The sequence below is a fragment of the Mus musculus genome, chromosome 12 (assembly GCF_000001635.26).
Source record: "Mus musculus strain C57BL/6J chromosome 12, GRCm38.p6 C57BL/6J".
Lineage (NCBI taxonomy): Eukaryota > Metazoa > Chordata > Mammalia > Rodentia > Muridae > Mus > Mus musculus.
This window is the reverse complement of record NC_000078.6, coordinates 18,177,438-18,192,791: the sequence shown is the minus strand read 5'-3', so window position 1 is coordinate 18,192,791 and position 15,354 is coordinate 18,177,438. Positions and strand designations below refer to the sequence as shown.

Sequence of the window (15,354 nt, the reverse complement as noted above, 5' to 3'; positions counted from 1 at the left end):
TGACATTAGCCAAGGCACATGCCATGTTTGGCCCTGAGGGACTGTTTCTGTCCAATATCTAAAACACCTTCTAAGCAACAGCACCTTTCTTCTTGAGGTGAGGTGGGAGCAAAGACAATGTCTGGCCAATCTCAGAGTATCCAGTGCTCACCCAGGACAGATGCTCAGTGGGTGTTTCCTGAACATCATCAGATGGTCTGGGGCTCAGTCTACAGGTTCTGTGGCTTTAAGCAGGAGGGCCAGTGGCCTTGCTGTGTGTGGAGTCAACTGAGTTGGGAAAGGCTGGCATGGACTACTCTGACTAAATTCTCGGCTGTTCCAGACATTCAAGGTCTTTCCCCATGTCTACCAATTATCTGCTTCATCCCCACACTCACGGGAGAGTGAACCATGAACAGGGTGCTTGTGGCAACACAGGAAACTCACAGACCTTGGTTTATTAGATTATTTTAATATGCCAGACCAATAGAAAGGAAGGACGGAGCACACAGGAACACCTGTGTTTGCAGGACAGAGGGCAGATGTCCACAGCCTTGGGCATGCATGTATCTCCTGTGTAATTAGGCAAATGAATACTTAAATACCACACAACCGCCAGACTTGGGGGTGGGGAGAATCACAGGCCACAGGGGACCATGCTTTAAAGGCAGTCAGAGGCTTTAAATACAGGGGCTGAACCTTCTCACTTTATACAAAACTTATATATTAAAAGTAAGGATACCACGGTATATACATGCAAGCAGCTTTGGTTGGAGAAAAATGACCAAGGGAGGTGGAGCCATGAATAGGAAGGGCTTGCCTATATAATGTCTATCTTCTTCATCCTCACAAAGTCACCTGGGATCATAGAATAAATCAGCTGGTCTCAGTAAGATATTGAAAAGTCCTGTCTGGTGTCCTTAAGTGCTTAAAGGCCCTCTGTGGGCAGGGAAGGAGCCCTACAGCTGAGAATACTTGAAACCTTGGAAGGAACCAGCCTGGACTGGATGGGGAGTGACATCTATTGGATCAGATAGAGGAGGGAGCTGCATCCAGCCAGACCAGGTGAGTGTGATATGCTGCCTGGACCCAGGTCCCAAGAGAGCAAGAGAAATCCACTTTTGCAAGCAAAGCTGAAGATGGCAGGTCAAGCCTGTGTTTCACACAACTGTGTAAAAGCCCATTCCCCTCAGAACTGGCTAGCACTGCTGGGATCACACTGCAGCAACCGGACAATGGATGGTCCCTCTTGGCACCTTTGTTGAATTCTTCCAGGGACGTTTTGACTGAGGAATGGAAGAGGGAGACTTAGGATTAGCCAGTGCTCTGGTTAAAGTCTGGAACCCTCTGGAAAATGGACAATGTCCAGTCTCTCCTCTCCTCCCTCCCTTCCTCCCTCCCTCCCTCCCTCTCTCTCTCTCTCTCTCTCTCTCTCTCTCTCTCTCTCTCTCTCTGCATCTCTCTCTCTCTCTCTCTCTCACACACACACATACATACAACACACACTCGGGAACATATGCCATTTTGAGGCACACAAGTGGTCAGAGGACAACTTGTAAGAGCTGGTTCTCCTTTCAAGGTGTAGGTCTTGGGGATTGAGCATTAGTCATGAGGTTAGGTTTGGTAATGAACTCTGTGGCCTGAAATAAGCTGATAGCCCCACCTAGAGGCCTGGAGAGCCACCATGATCTGGGGCAGCTGGGGAGACAGGACAAATTATGGCTGCAGGTCAAATTACATTTCTGTTACTGTGATAAAAATCCCCTGACTAAAAGCAACTTAAGGGAGGAAGTTTTCTTTGGTTTACTTCTAGGTTACAATTCATCACTTCAGGAAGTCAAGGCTTTAAAACATCACAGGGCAGAGAGAATAGAGGTATGAGCACCTGGCTCATAATGATACTCTGCACTTTTTTAATCTGATACTCTTCTTTTCCCTTTATTACACTGTTCAGGCCCCCTGTCTAGAGAATAGTAATGAGGTTTCCCACATCAATTAACCAACAACACAGCCCCCAACAGGCATGCTCATAGACTGCCATGATCTAGATGAGTGGTTCTCAGCCTTCCTAATGCTGTGACCCTTTAATATAGTTCCTTGTGTTATAGTGACCCTCAACCATAAGATTATTTTCACTGCTACTTCATAACTGTGATTACACTATTGTTATGAATCTGAATATGAAAATTTGTTTTCTATTGATCTTATGTCACCTCTGGGAAAAGTTCATTTGATCCCCCAAAGGGGTTGGAACCCATAGGTTGAGAACCACTGATCTAGATAATTCTTCAGTAAGATTCTTCTGAGCTGAGCAGTGGTGGCACACATCTTTAATCCCAGTACTCAGGAGACAGACTGGTGAATCTCTGAGTTTGACACCAACATGGTCTAAACAGCAAGTTCCAGGACAGCCAGTGCTACACAGAGAAACCTTATCTCTAAAAAAACAAACCAACAAGCAAAAAAGAACTCTCCTTTATGGCTGGTGAGATGGCTCAGCAGTTAAGAGCAGTTGCTGCTTTTTCAGAGGGTCCTGGATAAAGTTCCCAGCATCCATAGGGCGGTTCCCAATCATTTGTAACTCCAGTTCCAGGGCGACCCAGTGCACTTTTCTGGCCTCTAGCATATTACACAAACATACATTCAGCTAAACGCTCATTGTAGAAAATAAATACTAAATCTAAAATAAAATAAAAATTAAAATAATAATAAAAAAGAATTCTGAGGTGAATCTAAACTGAGTCAAGTTGACATTAAAACTATCACAGCGCCCCCTAGTGTAGACTCTTGCCAGCTTCGGGTGTTGAGAGCTATCCATCTTTGGTGTCCTATTCTTGTCCTATTCTGTACCAGTTTCTCTGGCAGCCCAGACTTCTCATCTCTTGAGTGCTAGCAAGTGGCCCCTGGCTTACAGGGCAGAGTATGCACTCAGTGGCCTCCATTGTGAGAAACAAACAATTGGACAAGTGCACAGTGGGGACACGGTCTCCATTTTGAAACTGGTGAAGTTCCTGACTTTGACAATCAGAAACAATGGCCCTCCGTGTTAGGTGTGCCACCAACACAGTGCTACTTTAGACTCACACCCACACAAGTGGGCTTATCCCCATTTCACGGAGAAGAAAGCCAAGCCTGGGAAGTGGGCAAGCCTCAGTATGGTCTGTTGCAACACAAGCCTCCATGTCAGAGTACACAAGAGAGTAAAGAACACTTTAGAAAATGGCTGAAAGGCAGCACCAGGCAAGAGGCTGCATTGCTTTGTGTGAGGACATGTTTTGAAAGCATTTCCTTGCTGTCTGGAAAGCTTTTTTGCTGTCTACAGTTCCACTGGAGCCTTGAGTCCTGCTAAGCCCAGTCCTCAGCTCATCTGCACAGAGCACTGGAGGCTGTTCACTGCTCTTTTCTATGCATTAGCTTACATTCAATCTCAGTGCGACCTGGGGAGCCTTTCATGCCTTAATGCTGCATTTCCTGTTGGAACAAAACCCAACCAGTCTTGTCTCTGCAAAGCCACAGACTGGCAGAATCAACTCACCATGCAGCTACCTCACCCTTGCTGAGGTCCTGTGAGAAACAGCCAAGGCACAGCAGGACCTCTCACCACCTCAACTCCTCCTGAGACCTGCCGCTTTGCAGCTGTGGTAGGACCTCAGAGTCCTAGGTACGATGAGGCTCAGTGGCTTCTATGTTTGATAAGCCCCATGAGTATCCGGGGTGCCTCACATCCCAGGATGATGGCCTGGACAGCCTCTCAGAATCCCAAGACTCAAAGCCCCTTGATACAGTGTCTCACCTCTCAGCCACCAGTATGACCTTCCTCCCCTCCCCATATATACTTGTGGAAATATTAAGACCACTGTTTCTGTCAACATGTGTGCTAGCTAATTTTATGTCAGCTTGATACAAGTTATAGTTATCAGGAAAGAGGGAGCCTCAGTTGCGAAAATTTCTGTATAAAATGTCTGCAGGAAAATCTGTAGGGTGTTCTCTCTCTCTCTCCCTGTCTTTCTACCTCCCTCTCTCTCTCCCTCCTTTTCCCTCTTTTGTTTTGTTTTGTTTTATTGAAACAGCGTTTCTCTGTGTAACAGCCCTGGCTGTCCTAGAACTCATTTTTTAGACCAGGTTAGCCTTGAAGTCACAGAGAGCCTCTTGTCTCCTATGAGCTCTGATTAAAGACATGTGCCACCATGTCTGACCAGAGGGTATTTTCTTAACTAGTGATTGATGGAGCAGAGCCCAGCCCATTGTAGGTGGTACAACCCCGGGCTAGTGACCCTGAATTCTATAAGAAAGAAGGCTGAGCAAGCCAGTAATTAGCAACCATTTCTCTATATCAGCTCCTGCCTTCAGGTTCCTGCCCTGTTTAAGTCCTGCCCTCACTGCTTTTAATAATGAACAGTTATATGGAAACTGTGAGTGAATAAACCCTTTCCTCCCCAAGTTGCTTGTGGCCATGGTGTGTCATCGGAGCAATGGAAACCCTAACTCAGACAACAGGGATGAAGCCTACAGCTCAGAGGGTCTACTGACAATGCCCAAGGTTATAGAGCTCTAGGAAGGGTGCAGGATGCAGGCTAGGTGTACCTGACCCTGAATTCTAGTCTCCCTCCCTCAATCAGAACTGAATCAAGTGGGCTGGAAAAGGGCAGGCCTGCATAGGGCAGAGGGTGTATCCCAAACACCTCTGTGCCATCAAAAGTTTCACGGGCTCATCTACTCCCCTCTTACCACCCCCAGCCCCTCTCCCAATCCCCTCCTCCCTCGAAACCTGCTCACTCCTGCCATGTTTCCTACCATCATTGTTTGTGTCCATCTGTCTGAAGATCTTGTCTATTTGCTTCTCGGGCGTGGACTTGTCCTCGGGCATCTTCATCATGGAGGACATCATCTTGTAGATGGCCTGCAAAGGGGCATCTGTGAGTGTGCTCTGGAGGATGGAGGGTGGGTTATGGTCCTCACTCAGCTAACCAAGGATCACGGACAGGGCAGAGTCAGGACCCTTCTCTCATCAGAACAAGTTTCACAGAGAAGTTGCTGGGCAAAGGGAGCCAGGAAAGTTTAAGTGACATTCAAGAGCACAGGATACAGCTGGGGCGTGGAAGGATGGAGGGCTCCTTGGTTCGGAGTAGAGGGGAGGTTGTGAGGCAAAGCGTCTGTCAGAAAGGAGGATCTTTGGTGGGGAGCTGGGAAATCCTGGAGGGAAGATCAAAAGGGAAATACATTGAGCCCTGCCCACACATGCGTACTGAATCTGCAGATTCAACAAACTACAGGTGGGAAATAGTCTAGAAAATTAAACTGGAGGTACACAGACAGTTTCTTGTTATTTCCCAAATAATACAAATTATTATTATCATCTATAGCCATTGTATTAGGCACTGTATGTAACTACTATACTTATTTTATGGATGTATGTAATTATTTATTTGAGACAGATGATCTCACGAGGAATTCAGAGGACAACTTGTGGAATCTGGTTCTCTTTTCCTACCATGTGGGTCTTAGGGATCGAACTCAGGCTGCCAGGCTTGGTAGCAAGCACCTTTGCCCACAGAGTCAGCTCACTGGACCAAATACAGAGATGGTTTAGAGCATGGAGCAGGAAGCATGCAAGGTGCACATAAGCATCGCTCCTGTGAAGAACTGACTGCTGACTCATCTTTTACTGTGTCATTCTGATTTCTATAGGAAGCGCTATAGACAGCTAATGTGTGTGCAGACGAACACCCACCCGTACAGAGGCCAAACAGGAATACAAGTGTTCACAATAATCCCTTTACGCTCTCACTGAACCCAGCTGGGGCTTACCATTGTAGCTAGGCTGCCTGCTCAGGAAGCTTCTGGGACTCACTTGTTCCCTAGTTCTAGTTCTAGGGATTCGGGCACGCTCAGCCACTCCTGGCTTTTCCAAGGGTGTTGGGATCAGTACTCAGGTCCTTATGTTGGGTAATCAAGTGTTCTTCCCCACTGAGCCATTTTCCCAGTTCTTGCTTTTACAATTCTTAATCACCTATCTGAGCCTCAGATCTCATTAGAGGTTAAAAAAAAAGACCCGTTTTATAGAATTGTGTGAATAAACCTAATGGATGAGCTCAGCCGGGGCCTGATGTCCAGCAAGCAATAGATATATGCTTGGCTTTTATCATTACTCTCTGCAAAGACAGGCAGTCTTTTAGTACACCAGGTAGCAAGTGGGCAGAGGAATGACCTGGTGTATGGGGTCGGGGATAGGGGTCCTGGATCCCTGCACTCCCCATGCTTAAGGCCCTGTCAAGTGCAGGTACCTGCACTATCTCCAGCATTTCACTGCAGCTGATGTAGCCATTGCTGTCTAGGTCCTATATGCTGAAGGCCCACTTCATCTTCTGTTCCAATTGTCCCGAGAGGTCATGCTCAGAGCAATGATGAACACGCAGAAGTCGATGGTGCTGTCGCTGTTGGTGTCAAAGGTGTGGAAGACATGTTCAGCCAACTTGGAGGCATCTCTGTAGGGGAAAAAGTTGGCCTAGATCTTGAAATTGTCAAGTCACAGTCAGGTGGCCAGTGGGGCAGTCATTGAGGAAGCGCTTGTACCACTCCTGAAGTTCATGGTCGGTGAACTCCCTGTGTTTCCGCAGGTCCTGCAGCACCTCAGGACCCAGCTTGCTGTTCTGCTTGCCCATGGCAGCTGGCAGTGGAGACTAAACCTGCAAGGCCAAGACACAAGGTGAGCGGTGGATACCTGAAACCCTAAGTCTGGCTTCCTATCACATCCTACCACCATGCTGGCTAAGCAATATCCTTTGTATGTCCAGTGCCATCCAATACAGCAGTGGTTCTTAGCCTTCCTAAAGCTGCAAACCCTTAATACAGTTCCTCATGTTGTGGTGAACTCCCAGCTATAAAGTCATTTTCATTGCTACTTCAAAACTGTCCGATCTTGCATCATGGTGCACCTGCACAGTTCTCACGATGGTCGTGGCTTTTTTTCAGGTGTTTGAGGAAGTCAGGTGCAAGTCATAAGATTTGGCTGCAGTCCTGGGCGCCATCTTGGGACTGCTGCCACACCCACTCCCCACATCTCCCCCTTCTGTACTTATTGGCAGACAGAATGTCTGTCTTAGGTTGCACCCTGCGGCAATGCCCCTTACCCATCATCGGGAGACAAACAGTGTTGGTTTGATCCCTGTCTTAGGTTGGTGACACACCCAGGGCATCTTACCCATCATTGACTACTTCCCTAGCATGCCAAGCCACACATGAGGAGATTGTGCTGTTTTGCTACCGCAAAAGCCTGTATTATCAAGGCTTGGGCTCTGCGCTCACGACTCTGCATGCAGCAAATGCACCAGAAGGCCAAGATGCTGATTAATATCAGACACAGGGCAAGTCCATCAATTCCGGCTCACTCTTTCAAGCAGGAGACAGCGGTCAGCAATCCAAAGCTTCTGCAACATCAACGGTTAAATTATTCACAGACGCGGCACTTTGTAAGGGATATGGCCGCAATGGTGGCTGCGGAGGCAGAGATTGCTACAGCAGTGACAATGGCTGCAGCAATGCCAAAAATCCCTCTTAGGTCCAAACAAAGTCATAGCAGAAGGAGCCTGAAAGGGTCAAGGTACAAAGCGAGGAATCCTAGTCACAACAGCTAAATGATATTCAGATGCATTCCAGAACATACTATAATAACAAATATCACTACTACAATTAACAACATTAGTCTCATACCTACCATTATAAACAATAAACACAAAAGGAGGACACATACAAACAGGCGTAGCCTGAAAAGAAGCATTCCTCCCTCCAGCAAATTGAAATACAGAAGTTTTAAACACATTAGAACCATTCCAATAAAATCTTGCATTGCCCCAGGCCCCTCCCGCCACCATGCTTAAGGGGGAAAGATCAGTGCAACTACCATTCACCCCATCTAACAACCATACATTAAAAGGATTACTAGCTCCTACTTGAGCTGGATTTTCATATGTCCAATTATACCCTGAAAAGGAACTATTATGAACTGTACCTATATAAGGGAAAATGAAAAATAATTCTTCACTGCCCAAGGTACTTTTCTAGATTGACAGCCGGTCCAAGGTGGAAGGGAATTACGAACACTCCTTCAAAATAGGATTCCATCTAGGTTAGGAGGGTATAGTGCTATTGCCCTTGGATATACTGGCAGGCCACAACCCTCGAATCAAGGTAGCATTAGCTTTAGTAGATACAGCTGAACATAATCACTCATCTGTGAAATATTTTGAATCATGTGAAAACACAACAATCCCCTTAGCTGAAGCAGCATAGATTCCCGCACTGGAGCTATCTCTCAATCCCATGATAAAAACGGCAACTTTAGTAAAGCATTAAATGTAAAGAATTGAGGAAACACTTGTGCCGAATGCATCAATTGCATGGTTTTCAGGAACACAGACATAATTCCCCAATGTTGCTCTTCAGTTCTCACTAGCGGAAGCATTCCCAGCCACAGGAATATCCACGTCCTCATTGCTCTGCTTGCCCTGAATTGCTCTGGTCAGCCGCTCTGGGATCCACAGCAGTTGTTGGTGATCCTGGGGAAACACACAAACAGACTCTCTCTCCCAAACCTACACTGGGTCAGGGCCCTTCCAACAACCAGTGAAGACGTACACTTGAATGGAATAACTAGTTTGAGCTGGTACAAATCTCCCTTGTCCATCAGCATGTCTTGATCCCAGGCTGGCTGCTTGCCAGGCAGAAACCTCAATGAAAAAATGCCTTTCAGTCTAAATATTGGCCTGGTGACAAGTAGGCGCGAGCCAGATTCTGCCAATTGCTTGGAGTCATGCAGTAGTGGTGCAGGTTCTCTAATTGCGCTCTTACAAAAGCAGCACTTACACGGTAAGTACGAACCCCTTACTCTATACTTTGAACAATCTTCCAATCAAGCAGCTCATGATAATGACCTCCCTGTGCATCCTGAAATACAGGAAAGCACTGGGCTCCCAGTTCCCTCCAGGTTTCTGAATGCAGACTATGCCCAGATCCTCTTTCAGGGGCTTACAGAGGCGGCCATGGCGGCCCTGGCCCTGAAGGTTCTACCTTCATTTTTCACTTTCTCTAGACTGTCGGCTATGCTCTCCAGATTGTCCTCAGACATATCCCCATCACTAGAACTTCCTTCTGCCTCTGACTTTTGGGATCGCGCCTCTCTCACCTGATTCAGTGCCTCATTGTCCTTTTGGAGTTCTGCTCCACATCTTTCCTTAACCTTGATACAATCCCATATTAGCTTCCACACTGGCAGCACCCCTTTAGCAAGAACTCCCTGTTCTTCTACAAACTTCAAGTCCTTCCCTAACTTCTCCCACCTGAGCCCTGTAAAAAGTCCTGATATGGAGAACCAAGGAGTGACCTGATCCACTACTTTTAAAAAGTTCTCCAGGGCCTCCTTTTTCAGTCCGATTCCTTTCACTTTCAGCAAGTCCTTAAGGGCTTGGCTAACTGTTTGACCTGAGGTTGAATTCCCCATGGTGCTTGGTGCAACTTGTCCCAAAACCGGGAACCTTAACATGTCCTAAAAACGGGAACTTTAACTTGTACCAAAACTGGGAACCTTATAGTCTCAATCCAAGAACTTAAATTGTCCCACTTACCCGGGAACCTTACCAGCTAGCTGCCCTGACTGGGATGAGTTCTGAACGCCCCCATACGGGCCACCATTTGTAACTTCCGATTCTGACCAGCAGAAAGGAGCGATGACAATACGTTCTTCTCAACGCAGTTTATTCAGGAACCTTTCAACATGCATGCATGAATCTCTCTCCAGGAATAGTCTCTTGTGTATCTCTCTGCCCCCAATCGCAATCCCTTATATAACCCCTCATCCACAACCCATCAGCCCAGTCCACGTAACAGAAGTCCATTGGCCAGAATCATCACTCATCATATGGTCTGGTCTTGCATCACGGTGCGCCTGAGCAGTTCTCACAATGGTCGCAGCTTATTTTCAGGTGTATGAGGAAGTCAGGGGCAAGTCATAAGACTTGGCTGCAGTCCCAGGTGCCATCTTGGGACTGCTGCCACATCTTCTCCCCACAGTAGCTCACCCTGACTTCAAACTTACTACGTAGCTGAGGACAACCTGCACCTTACCTTCCTGCCTCCCCTGTCTAGCAGTCACAGGTGTGAGCCACAAAGCCTGGCTCTTTTGCAGGTTTTTTTGTTTTGTTTCTTTGGTTTTTTTGTTTTTCTTGCTACATGCACTTCCTATCTCACAGCCTTGCTTCTACCACGGTTTAGTGTCCTCTTTACTTATCACCTACAGCCTGGGCTTCAACCTCAAGTCAGCCAACCTCTCCCTTGCTCACTGGACATTGAGCTTGACAGGGTGGCCAGTTCTGGCTGCAAGTACCCACAGAAGCTAGCTACATCCAGCTCTGAACAGAAGCCCACAATACCAACTTCTCCAGCCACAGAGAGTCTGCCCTAGGAGGACAAATGTGACTGCTGGTGGCTGAGGGGTCACTACAGGCCTAGGAAAAGCATAAAGATGAGCTGCTCTCCATGGAGCCCACTACCCAGGGCTCTAATTCACACCCCAACATAGAGTAAGACCATATCATGACTCTTTGGGAAGGGATAGAAATGCCCTGGTTTTATTGTAGGTAATTCATTTTGGAAATTCAATTAACAAAACACATGTAAAGTTGAAGCCACCCTGGGAACACGGAGGTGTAGGTAAGAATAGGGCAGCCAACAGTGGGAGGGTGGTACACCTGGTGATGTTTGGTCCAAAGAATCCCTTAGTGGATCAGGACAAGAGGTGCAAAAAGAGATGTCTGGGGATAATCCAGGAATACTGATGGAGAAGGAAGGGAGGAAGGAGGGGAGGAGGAAGGAAAGAAGGAGGGAAGGAAGAAAGAAATGAGGGAGAGGGAAAAGGAGGGCATGGGAGGGAGAAGGGAACTGGAGTACCTAGAGGAAGGGACAATGAGCTGAGCCAGGAGGTGACTACTGGATGTTACTGTCAGAGGCAGAACCTCGGGAGGCCCTCAGGCTGGAGACAAAACTGTGAAACAATGTGAACAGAAGACCCCAGAAAAGAGGGCAGACTTTGGGGTGGTAGCAGGTAAAAGGTAGGGAAGCCAGGTTGGACCAAGATGGGAGGTGTGGGGTCCCCTGCTCAAATATTAGTATTGGAGAGAAAAGACCTAGACCTGGTGAAGCCATGTAGCTCCAAGGCCCTCACCACTGAACCATTCACACAGGGAAACTTACAACGTATCTCTGGCCTGGAGTTCACTTAGAAATGTCACCCATCAGATACATCTTGCTAACCAGAGAACTGACCATCAGAGAGCTGCAGAACCTCTCCTAAGTGAGCCAGGACCTGACTCCAGGATACCCGGGAATGGGATTGTGCTGGTATGACAGTCCAAGAGAGTACAATGTGGAAACAGCTGCATTGACACCATAGCTAGCCCTGTGCTTATGGCTCCTCTTCATGATCAACAGCCCTGCACCCCACAGCCTTGCCACAGACCCTTGGTTTCCAGCTCATGCACGCAGCATCCACTCACCTCATTGAACACACATCACTGCTGTGTCTGTGATTTATCATCTAACAGATGCTAGTAAAATGCCAAACTCCTTGTACCTGCTCTGCAGATATCTGCTGGGAGGATGCTGCAGTGCAGACAGCCTTGGAGTTGTTGGAGGAGAGGCTTTGTTTCCCTTATTTCTCATTCACTTCCCAATGGCTTGAAGATCTGCTCCTTACCAAATATTTCAGAGGTAGGATTTCCAGAACACAGGCTGTGCCTCTGCCCAGCTTTTGCCTCCTCCCTGGTAACAGGATACTAATTAGAATTCATGCTTTGCATTGGTTTTGGACATTCTTGCTGTTGTGGTCACAGTACACACACACACACACACACACACACACACACACATATACACATACACAGACGGCCTTGTTCCCAGGATGTACTAATACTAATTTGGAGGCAGGAAGAACTTTGACATAGCTCACATCCAAGCAGATCCCAAGTGACACTATGTGGATGCAAAGAACAAGGCATAAGCATCAGGAGGATGGAGATGACCCGGGAGCCTTCAATCCATGTTTCAGGGCTATCCCTGAGCCGTTGAGGGTTCATGGGATGTGGAAAAGGGAAAAGGAAGGGTCTGAGACTCGGGACCTGTTTCTGAGGAACAATGGCTTGAAGATCTGCTCCTGCATGCAATGTCATTGAAAGAACGGGTGGTGACAATAGGAATGTGTCTGGCCATCTTAAGCTACTGGGACCAATGGCATAAGCAGTATGAGATAAGGAGGAAGAGAGGGTAGGATTGACCCTTTTCTAAAACTCCAGTAAGGAAGGGCTCTATGTAAAGAAGCCTTAGTCCTGGAGGGACTCCATGGATCATAGTACACCCGCCCTGCCATGTTCCACTATACCCAGATGGGAAAACACACCTTTACAATGCTAAGTGCTGCTGAGACTCTTGAATATCCAGTAGCTAGCCCTGAGCCATAGGAACTCTCAGCCACTGCAGTCAGTGGCAGTGACCCCTATTCCACTCCAAAGGGGACAAAGATTCAGTACAGACACTTGGGACAGAGGACCAACAGTCATATAGCAAGCTAGCCAAATAATCGTCCAAGAAAGACAAGAAAGCAGGCTCCCAGAAGCAGAAAGCCCCCCACCCCCACCTTAGCCTCTTTCTTGACAGATACACCCTGTCACCTGGGAGAGTGCATCACCAGAGAAGCCCTTACTTGAGCAGACAGTCACGACCTGCTCCAGTGTTTTCCAGTCTCTTGGGTTCTTGAAGTATACATGCTTGAGTCATGCTGGATTGTGATCCCTACTCTCGAGCGCCCGGCACTACAAATGCACATTCCTAGGCAGGACAACTAGGTGCTCTGGCCAAGAAGATGGAATTTAGAGTCAAAACTGAAGCCCCAGAGGGTATTTTGGAAGATGATAGAGCCTCCAGTGAGTGGTAAGCCACCTCACATGGCTCAGCTAGTGAAGGAAAATGAGATTTTGTAACTTGTAATTCATGTAAAAGAGTTGTCTAGGAGCTCAGATGCCAGGGCAGGGCTCTTCTGTAAAGATGAAAAAGAATGCAAGGACGCAGGCAAGGCTATCTTATCTGAGTTGACACCATCTGGCCGGAACCTCCCCTCTGTCTACTGCCCCTTGGAACCGGGGTAAAGTCATACACCAACTGGTTGCTATGTGAACAAAGATAAGCCCCCAGCCCACAGGAACAAGGTCCTGATGCCCTTTGGCTGACAAGTAATCTTACTGTTAATGTTTGAATGAGCCAATCCCATACCTTTGTTGAAATACCTCACACCTCTATCCCTGTTTCTTTCATAAAAACCCCTAGCTCTGGAGACTCGGAGTCGACTCCCCTGCCTTCTGTGTGAGGTGAGATCTGCCAATAAAGCCTCGTGTGTATTGCAACAAGAGGGATTCTTGCGTGTTCGTGGGTGCACCCTATCCCTGGATTAGAGTGGGAGTCGCCATATTGGGGGGGTCCTACATTTGGGGGCTCGTCCGGGATTTGGGAGCACCCAGAACCCCAAGAATACTGTGTGAGTTTGGTGTGTCTGAGTGCAGTGCCGCTGAATCTGTGTCTCGGTTTTCCAGTTTTAGTGTTCTGGCAGCTGCCGCTGAGGTCCGTGTGGGTCCAGTGGCTCTGGAAGGAGATGTCCTGAGTCCACAAGCTGCAACCCTGGGAAGATGTTCCAAGGATGACCCTGGAGGAAGTGCTCAGGGTCAGGTACAGCCGGGACGACCCGGCTGTCCTCTGGCAGAGCCAGGGAGATCAGGTGCTCCTTCTGCCAGAGCGGGAGCGGACGCAGAATCCCACCCCGACAGAGGTAGCATTTGGCTGGTTGTATAGGCCCAGGCAGGGATGAATGTGCTTGGACGTTTTGGTGACCCTTGTCTCTGTCTTCATTTTGTCTCTGTTTCTGGTTTTTGCCATGGGACAGACTGTCTCAACCCCGTTATCTTTGACTGAGGACCATTGGACGGACGTTAGGGCAAGAGGATGAAATCTATCAGTAATAGTTAAGAAGAAACCTTGGCAGACTTACTGTACCTCAGAATGGCCCACTTTTGGGGTGGGTTGGCCTCCCAAAGGAATGTTTGATCTCCCCACCATTAGGGCCGTAAAGGCCATTGTTTTTCAGGAAGGACCATGATTGCACCCGGACCAGCAACTGTACATCACAGTGTGGGAAGATTTAGCACGATTTCTGCCTGCTTGGGTTCGTCCATTTCTCCCACCCCTACGTCCAGGTACCAAGGTTTTGATGGTCCGAGAGAATGCTGAGAAGGGGAAATCGAAACTACTACCCGGAGAAGCCAGTGAAAAATCTACTCAGCTGCAGCCAGCAGCCATTTCTAAAATCTACCCAGAAATAGAGTGGCCCCCTGAATGGCCCGACTCTTTACCACCACCTTATCCCCTGGTTCTCCAACCTGTACCCCAACCCTCAGCTCCCATGGCTCCACCTTCAGTTCTAGAGATTGGGGAGGGAGGTCCCTCAGCAGGAACAAGAAGCCAGCGGGGAGCCCCCAGAGTGGGGCCAGCCGATTCTAAGGTGGCACTTTCCCTTAGGGCTGTTGGAGCTCCCCCTGCCAGCCAGAATGATCTACAGCAATACTGGCCTTTTTCTTCCTCTGATCTCTATAACTGGAAAGTAACCCCCCCCCTTTCTCAGAAAATCCTACAGGGCTTAAAGGGTTGATAGTCTCTGATGTACTCACACCAGCCCACCTGGGATGGTTGCCAACAGCTCCTACAAACCCTGTTCACCACCTAGGAGTGAGAAAGAATTCTCCTCGAGGCACAGAAGAACATCTGAGATGGGGCCGGTCGGCCTGTCCAGACCCTGGTCGAGATAGATGAAGGATTTCCTTTGACTCGTCCTCAGTGGGATTATAACACAGCACAAGGTAGGAAACGGCTGTCCAATTACTGACAGGCACTAGTTGTGGATCTCAGAGGGGCCGCTCGTAGGCCCACTAATTTGGCTAAGGTAAGAGAAGTTATCCAGGGGCCAACTGAGCCCCCCTCAGTATTTAGAGAGACTCATGGAGGCTTATAGGAGGTATACCCCATTTGACCCTACGTCAGAGGGACAGCGAGCTTCAGTGATTATGGCCTACATAGGGCAGTCAGCTCCTGATATTAGAAGGAAGCTGCAGCGGATTGAAGGATTGCAAGATTATACTATAAGGGATGAGGTTAGAGAGGCTGAGAAGGTGTATCACAAGAGAGAAACAGAGGAGGAAAAGTTAGAAAGAGAAAAGAAAGAGAGGAGAGAAGATGAAGATAAGAGAGACAGGAGGCAGGAGAAGGCTCTGACTCAAATTCTGGCCA

At 48.0% G+C, this 15,354-nt stretch overlaps 1 pseudogene across 1 annotated transcript in view; it reads right to left on the bottom strand.

Moving 5' to 3' along the window:
- Nucleotides 1–416: 416 nt before the first annotated feature.
- LOC108167983 overlaps nt 417–15,354 on the bottom strand; it is a 56,087-nt pseudogene continuing 41,149 nt past the window's right edge. The window contains exons 2-4 of the transcript XR_004691286.1: nt 6,264–6,665; nt 4,774–4,879; nt 417–1,265 (exon numbers count right to left, since the gene is read on the bottom strand). The product of XR_004691286.1 is annotated as a hippocalcin-like protein 1 (transcript). The remainder of the gene's footprint in view (nt 1,266–4,773; nt 4,880–6,263; nt 6,666–15,354) is intronic.